Source organism: Ictidomys tridecemlineatus, chromosome 9 (genome assembly GCF_052094955.1).
Source record: "Ictidomys tridecemlineatus isolate mIctTri1 chromosome 9, mIctTri1.hap1, whole genome shotgun sequence".
Classification (NCBI taxonomy): Eukaryota; Metazoa; Chordata; class Mammalia; order Rodentia; family Sciuridae; genus Ictidomys; species Ictidomys tridecemlineatus.
This window is the reverse complement of record NC_135485.1, coordinates 23,526,762-23,535,897: the sequence shown is the minus strand read 5'-3', so window position 1 is coordinate 23,535,897 and position 9,136 is coordinate 23,526,762.

Sequence of the window (9,136 nt, the reverse complement as noted above, 5' to 3'; positions counted from 1 at the left end):
GTGAATATTTTGTTATGCAAATTGGGGACTGAGAGATTTCTTTAAGGATTATTATATGCATAGCACCTGCAAAATTAGATACTTGGTGATGTCACTCTATGAGACAAAAAAATGATGCAAGAGAACTAAATTTGGGGAGCAGATTATTTATTCAAAAACGTACTCAACATTTACCAAATATTGATTTTTGAAGCACTATGGTTGTAGATCATACAATACAAGTGTAAACCAAATCTACAAGTCCCCATTTATATATAGCTTACATTTTAGTGAGAGGACTAAAACCAGAATAAGTATGCAAGTAAATAAATATGGTAGTTACATTTATACCATTTTTAGAGGAAATCAAACACCATGATGATGTTTAAAAAGAACTATGGAGGCCAAGAAGCTATTAACAACCTGATCCACAGATAATTTTTTGAGATCAGCTTTGCAGCAGAGACCAGTATGGTAGGGTCAAGAGTTAGGTCTCAGATGTGTTCTGCTTAAGGTGTCTTTTAAAGTGTCCAAATGGAGATGAGAATGAGCTTAGTAAAGGAAGCAGGAGACAGTCAGAAGAGGAGCTCTGCACAGCCTGTTTAGAGGAGACAGAGGAGAGGTGACAGTCTCACCTCCAGAATTCACAGTCTAATTTGCATTTCCCTTTCTGTCTGTATTCCTCCCTTCCTCTTCTCTTTTTCGTCTTTCTTTTTATCTACGCTTTTCTTCCTATTCTTTTGCCTCCTTTCTTTTGTGCCGATTTTCCACTGAGCTCTTCAAAATCATCATTTCTTAATTGGACAGGATAGTCAAATTCTGTACCTTCCTGCTTTTTCTAGTGTATACACTGGCACACACACATTCCTCCTAATCAGAACACTGATCTGATTAGCAAAGAGTCACTAAGGGCTGACTCACCTGAAAAGGAAAGATGGCATATTTTCTTTTTTTTATATATAGGTGTCTATCTCAATAAACTATCAGTATAAGGGACACAACCTTATTTCTCATCCTTATCCTTTCTATGTGAATAAAGGAGTTTCTTCACAATATTTCCAGATTACAAAAGACTGCATTTTATGAAGTCATATGTCACTGACAATATTTATGTATAACCTATAGTTTCCTCATCTTTAAAGTGAGAGATTTAATACTAGTAATAAAAATAACAACTAATGTCTACTGGCTACTGATTAATTCATTAGTATTTTTTGACTAGTTACAGCTTTCAGAAATTATATTAAGAATTTATATACATATATATGTATATTTATATATATTAATTTAAAATTTCCTTTTAGCTTCAACAATGTGATTCATCAGCTCAGCATGATCTCAGATATAAGAATTAACTGAAGAGAACTTAGATACATTGAGTGCAACATATGCCATTAATAATGTGATGCAATTAAATAATAATGTCTAAATAATGCCAGGGGAACAAAGGTTCTAAAATATAATGATCACCATAAACTCAGGAGAAAATATTGAAAAGGATTTTATAAATTACCATTACTTTCTCTTTTAATTCCCAAACTGATAAGGCCAGCTTCAGCAAAGTATCATACCTAGATACTGTGTGTGAGAATCATTCACAGATCGTAAAGTGTGACCAAATGATGTTGAAGGCTCACTAAAGTCACAACTACATGTGAGAAAAACAAGTTTCAATGTTGTTAGTAAGAAGCATAATTTAGAATTCAAATGCACACTTCTTCTGTGCAGTTCATTGCTTTTTACAGGTATTTCATTAAGCTGTGTTACCCTGCTGTCAGAGGGAGGTTACTATGTGGCAAATATTATAATAAACAACCATTGAGGGGCTATTCAGATAAGAACAGTTCTCTGCAATACACAGTATGCATAGTTAAATGAGAATGAGGAAATAAATACATCAACTTACATTTGTAGGCCATGATAAAAGCAATATTGGCATTAGAGTAATTTGAGGTCATAGGCAGGAACTCCCTTTTTTACTATCTCTTAAGACAATCAAGTGCACAAGGAGCCATAAGCACCTCTGTGCAGGGTGCCACAGGTGCATTTGAAGATCCAAACAAATTACCTGCAGTGCAGTCAAAAAAATCACCTTATTCACATCTACCTACCAAAGAGTTTGAAGTTACAAAACCTGTTATACACAGGAACATCTTGTGAAAATGACTTGTTTTCAAAATCGATCAGATAGTTTCTGCTGTATACAAACCAACTTAAATTTGAACAGCTTACAATAGCAAGCATATGTGATCTTCATGGTTTACAGGTTCACTTGCATAGACAATTTGGCTGTCTATATAGATAATAGACAATTGTCTATTGTTCTGGTATAGATAATTTGGATATTCCAAGAACCTTATACGTACATCCACCATCAATTGCAGGCTGCCTGAAGGCTCCTGCTTGGCTCTTTGGTGTCTGGACCTTGGCTGTGACAACACTAGTTCAAATGGACTTCATTATTCTTTCAAAATTCAAAACATGTGTGTTCCAGTGGGACATCAGGGTTCTCAGAAAGGCATAAGAAGTAGAAAAAGCCTCTTGATGCCCAGTCAAGGAACTAACACATGCCACTTCTTCCTTGCATTTTTCCAGCAGGTCAGAGGCCTGTCCAGATTCAAGGTCAGGAGAAAGAAACTCCAGCTTCTTATTAGAAGAGCTGCAATGTTTATGTTGAAGAAGCCTGAGCATATGTTTAAAAAAAGAAAAAAATCAAGACCATGTTTTAAATCTACCACAATGGTATAGTATAAATATTTGTCATGTGTCATGTTTTTAGCATGAAGGAATTAGTTAGCAGTCCTTTAGTTAGGGAATTTGCTTCCTTGTAAATACTGCTTTCACCTAAAAAAAAAAAAAAAAGGCATCAAAGCTTAAGTTCCCAACTTCCTTCCAACTTTACTCATGTAATAGAGCTGAGAGACTGGCACTATAAATATTTTCTTTTTTGTGGATGTGGCAGAGTCAAGACAGAGAGATGATAGTGATCCCACTGGCAACATCCCAGGTGACCTGCATTTCTTCTGCTTAAATGGACTCTGGCCTCTAAGAAAGACTCATTAACTGCTCCTTTCAGAGAGTTAGGAAATTATTAATATCCTAAATAAGTTTCTTAAGCTAGCCAGAGTGGCTTCTATGGATTAAAATTAACAGCCTTGACAGATAGAGTGGGGACATTGACTGTATTTCCTAATCTTTAAAAAAGGAAGTAATATTACCCATTGACAAACTCTGGCTCATAGTTGGTGCTTAATAAATGATAACTCATGTTGTTTCATGTTTTCTAAAAATTTCCTCAGACAAAATTTTCTATCTCAATGAATAATAATGTCAGACAACACTGGTGTGTTTTGTTTTATATGTAAGATTAAAAATCACAATTAACCTTCTATTGATTAGCCTAGATCAACTCACTCTTTCTTTATCTATCTGCCTATCTATCTATCTATCTATCTATTTATTTATTTATTGGCAAAAGGCAACAGCAAGGCTACATGGCATGCTGAGATATTTAAGGAAAAGAATCATGTTGGCAATGTAACTCTATGGTTAGAGTGCTTACCTACCATGAACAAGACCCTATGTTTAATACACGGTATAGAAAAAAAAAAAAGGAAGAGAATCAAAGGTGAGTGTGTGGGTTCACTTTTGTTATATAGGAGACATATGCAAATGTCTTATCTACTTGGCTCCTACTTCGTTCACATGATTGGGGAAAACAGCTGCCTCGTTTACCTCAAAGCAGTATTCTGAGACTCATGAAATATTATAGGCATAAAGACTTTCAAAATATAAACTGCTAGGCAAGCAGAAGGGATTACTTTTTTTAAAAAAAGGAATTTCTCATTTATGCTCTAAACAAATACAAATTTAAAACATTTTAATATATTTTCAAAATGGATCTCTACTCTGAGTCTCCTCTAACATCTGCTTACATGTGTCTTCCATCAAGATTTAATTTAGATCGGTCCTTTCATGTTTCAGATTGAAAGACTTGACAGCAAAATCCTCAAAAATAAATGCAGTTCATGCTACTCAAGGAAAGCTATCTTCCACGCCTGATTTCAGAGGAAATATCACTTTTCTTTCTAGTACTTGGCATGTTGACATATGCAAAGTAGGGCAAAATTAATGTAAGGTGATGTTAGATTAGCAATAATAAGACTGAACATTATATTGAGTTTAACATGGAACAAAGTTTTAAATAATTGCTTTAGAGTTCTATCATGTTATATGTTCTATAAGTATATATGTGGCTTTTTCTTTAAAAACCTGACCTAAATCTTTCTTCCTTTTACATACATTATGATCTTTTTATTCTGTTCTCAAGAGTATTTATACAGATTGCTTTATAGTTTACAGTTTTATTTCCAACATTTTTAACTTGCTGTTTTTTATATGATACTTGGGATATTTTATCTAATAAATAAACAAAGGTATTAATAATTATATAAAGTTGACAACAAAAAAAACAATGAAATTATGTGGCACAACGAAAATTGAAATTAAAACCAATTATATGAAGGAATACAACTATTTATTTTAAAAACATGCAAACATAATACAATGCTTAAGACCACAAAAAGGTAATACAATCGTAAGCAATTCATCAAAAGTGACACTTTAAATTAAGGAAAGGGCAAGTGAGAATTTAGTCAAAATTCATATCTATTTATTTCATCAAAAGTTTAAATTAACAAATTGAAACTTCAAAAAAAAAAGAGGCATCAAAGCTTAGGTTCCCAACTTCCTTCCAACTTACTCATGTGATAGAGTTAAGAGACTTTGTCATGTGACCTGGATGTAATGAATCAGATACACCTTTATGAAATTTTGACTTGGGGAAGGCGCTATAAATATTTTTTTGTGGATGTGGCAGAGTCAAGACAGAGAAATGATAGTGATCCCACTTTTCTTTTACATTATCATCATCTAGTAATGATTTTATATTTTTCCCTAACTTTTCCATCCATGAAATATACCAAATTCTTATTTTCCTTTCATTTCAGAAATTATCTTTTCCAACTCTTACATGATCTCCAAGTAGGTAATACCTGTCTCTGTACCCATGTTTAAATCACTCAATGGGATCTCATATTTATTTGAAAAGTATCCAATTAGCTATAATGTGTCATGGAGAGGGTCATTTCAGGTTACTTCTATTTGAGGTATTAAATATCTCCATTATCTGAATGTCTGTCTCTTTCCTGAATTTTGAAACTGTTCTACTGTTATTTTATTAAAGTACCAATGGCCAACAATTATATGAAAAACTACTCAACATTTTTTGCCACCAGGAAAATTCAAAAAATCAAAAGTACCCTGAGATTCCATCTCACTGCAATTAGAATGGTGATCATCAAAAATGCAAAACAAAAAATAAATGCTGGTGAGTACATGGGGGGAAAGGAACTCTTATACACTGGTGGTTGGAATGTAAATTGGTACAGCTGCTGTGGAAATCAACACAGGAATTTCTCCAAAATCTAAAAATAGAACTACCATATTGTAAATGTCTATATGTAAGTTGTCTCTCCAAAGCTTCAATTTATGCAAGAATATTCAGAGGTAAAATGGTTAGGTGATGAGAGCTATAATCTGATCAGTCCACCCTAATCTGACTGGACTGATTGTATGGTAAATGTAGGCAAGTAGGGCATGGATGGTGGAGTTGGCTCACTGAGGTCATGATCTGAAAGGGTATATATATTTTTTGTGACTCCTTCCCCCTTCTGCTTCCTGACCCTGCCAATAGCTGAACAGCTTTCCTCTGCTGGGCCATTCCCCTATAATGTGCTGCTACGGGGTGGGCCCAGAGTAATGTAGTCAGCCACTTATGGACTGAGAACTTGGAAAACATGAGCACCAAAATAAATGTTCCCCTTCTCAGTTGTTCTTGTCAGGTACTTTGGTCATGGTGACACAAAACCTGATTTCATTTGAAGTTGGTACTGGGATGTGGGGATGTTACTGTGACTAACTTAACCAGGTTGTTCAGAAACCTTTGGAAGTGTTTTGCAGGCAGAAGTTTGAGAAGTTGAGAAATGCAAGCTGCAAAAGCTTTTAATAGGTTGTAAGTGGAGCTTAATGGGTGATTCTAGTAGGAGACTTTTCATCTCCCAGAGTGACTGAGTAATCCAGCCTGCACCCCTGCAGGCCAATTGAAATATCAAGAACCAATCAAGAGGAGCTTTACAACTTCTCTTATGTGCCTTTAAAAGTAAGAATGCTGTTCAGACTTAAAACAGCACTCTTGTCTCTCCCAGGCACTGCACTGGGAGTTCTGAAACTTTTTCTTTCACTATTTTTTTTTTAAATAAAGTTTCTGTTCACTTGTTTACCTTTCTGTTCACTTGATACCGGGTGATCATTGTTCCACTCTGTGGAACAGGAACCCGATCCCAACTCTGGCCAGTAACACAGTCATACCACTCCTTGGCATTTATCTAAAATAATTAAAGTCAGCATAATCTAGATATACATGCATATCCATGTTTATCATAACACTATCCATCATAGCAAAGATATGGAAATGGTCTAGGTATATAAAAGTGGTATATGGACACAATGGTGTTTTATTTGGTCATAAATAATAAAATTATGACATTTGCAGAAAAAAAATGGGTGGAACTCAAGATCATGATTTTGAGCAAACTCAGTCAGACTTAGAAAAGTATCATATGTTTTCTCTCATATGTAGAAGCCAGAGGTGGGGGAAAATACCAAGGAAAATGGATGTCATGGAAGTAGAAGGGAGATCATAAGGGCAGAAGAAAGTCATCAGGTGGAGGGAAGAGGGAAGGGTGAGGGAGCTATGGGGAAATTAAACTGATCCAGTTACATCTTGATGCAAATATGAATATGCCACAATTACACTCACTATTCTGCATAAGTAATAGCCATCAATAAACATAGACATTAAAAGTAAAAATAACAATTCAAAAGGCAACTGTGAGTGCTTATGTGAGGTTACTCTTACCTGCCTTTTTCTTTACTTTCTGTCACATCTTTTCACACACCAACCTCACTAATCACAGGGATCTTTCTCCTAACTCAATGCAAATGCCAAGACCTTACGTGATGTGATTCTTGGATTCCTATCCATTATGGTATCATTTTGTTCTCTACCTTAGCATTTTCCAACTACAATTACATTCAGTTACTTTCATTCTGTATCTTGAATACATGAACATTTTCCTCACTTCTCAGAGCCTGTGACTTATTATTCTCTCTGCCTGAAACCAGCTTTCCTTTTTCTCATTGTATGACCAGTGTCTAGCTCAAATGTCAAACTGCCCAGTGAGCCTTTTTTTTACCACTTTATCTAAATCACATCTCTTTCCACACAGTATCCTATCTAACTCTGAATATTTACTCATAAGTAAGATCATCTTACTTATTTGTTGACTTGCTTCTTGTCACCTCTGAAGAGGAAGGGAGGTCTTTGCAAGCAGGGAGATTGTTGTGAATTTGAATGTTAACCTCCCAGGTCTCAGCCACAGTATCAGCACTATTTCTTGAACTAATTAATCTGTCGTTATCCTTTACAGTGACTTAAATTTAGCATTGTCCTTTCATCATTTAATATGATCTCCTTTACTGAGCTCATATTTTCTCTAAGATGAAATTTGACTTATTAAGCCACCAAAGATTTTTGTAATATATCTAGCCACTTTTATTACAAATTATCACATAAGAAAGAGAATTTTTCTATCTCAGACAGAAATTGTAAAGAATTTATCTTAACATATAACTACCTTGATATGCTGGTTATTGTTTTTATTTTTAAATAACCAACTTCAGTCCTAAATTGTGCTTTTTACTCCAGTGTATGAAAACATGAGTACTACATTTTTCAGAATTATCTGCATGTAGGATAGGAATTAAATCCCACTAATGAGAAGGATTTACATAAAATTTGCAAGGAAAAAGAATGGTAAAGCTAGTTCATTTACTAGAGCAGCAATAAGCATCTCATGTTCTTTAACAAATAGTGGACAGAGGTTTTCCCATAGCTGAATCTGTTCACTATGTGTGTATGCACATTTTAATGCTCCTAATTCTTCTGACAAATGTTTTCTCTTTTCAAGATATTAAAAATACTAGAGAATACTTTTGTGTTTCTGTCCAAATCAAATGTTAATTAATGAAATTGATCCTCCATTAATGGATTTTAAAATTTTTAACCAGTGCATTATTATTATACATTATAATGAGATTCATTATGCCATATTCATGTATGCACATCACAAAATTTGATAAAAAAAATCTCATTTCCCAGATTTTGTTGCTAAACTTATAAGAATAAGTGATTTGATAATTGTACATTGTGACATTTTTATGTATGTCAGTTTTGAGAGGTTATAAAAATATTCCCAAATTGACAAATACTGGAGGGAGTGATATAATATTTAAATATCTGAAATGAAGATTAGAAGTAAACAAGTATGTCACCCCAAATATCATAAAATTTCAGCCCAGGAAATAAGTGGGAAAAGCACAAAACACAAGATAACACAGAAAATAACTGACCCTATTTAGCACATCTTTCAGCTTGAAAGATAAGCTTGGTTATTATTTAGGTAAATTGTGATTGAAGTTTCCCATATTGTGGCAAAAATGTAACCTTCAAGGAATGGGACTGTGATAAAATGGCCAAGTCCAGAATCTTTCAGCTCAATAGCCAAATGCCTCATATGTAATAGATTTCACAGATTAAATGACAACTTTAGTAACATTGTGGCCAATGAAGGTTACATAAAGTTGGGCCAAGATGACTGAGTCAAAATAAAAGTCAACAAATCACATAGAGTTGATGAATTGTACTTATGTACTTTGTGGCTAAAAAATTGTGTGGTGTGTGATATAATTACTTTAAAACTCAAGGTCTTTATGACCTAGTTGGGAGCACATCTATAATATGGTAGTATAATTTTTCATCTATTTGCTTATTTTTTATATACTTAGTTCTAACCTACTATATACTCAGTTCTATCCTACAGGCTCAGGTAGTTATTTGTTTTCTCTGCTATATTCCTGAACAGTGGCTGTATTTGGTAACTGAATGAGGAAGTCATTAGAGAATATAACTGGTTGCAACTTGAATAAAATCTCAATGGAAACAGACTTTGGTCTAGTAAAAGTATTGGGATATTTA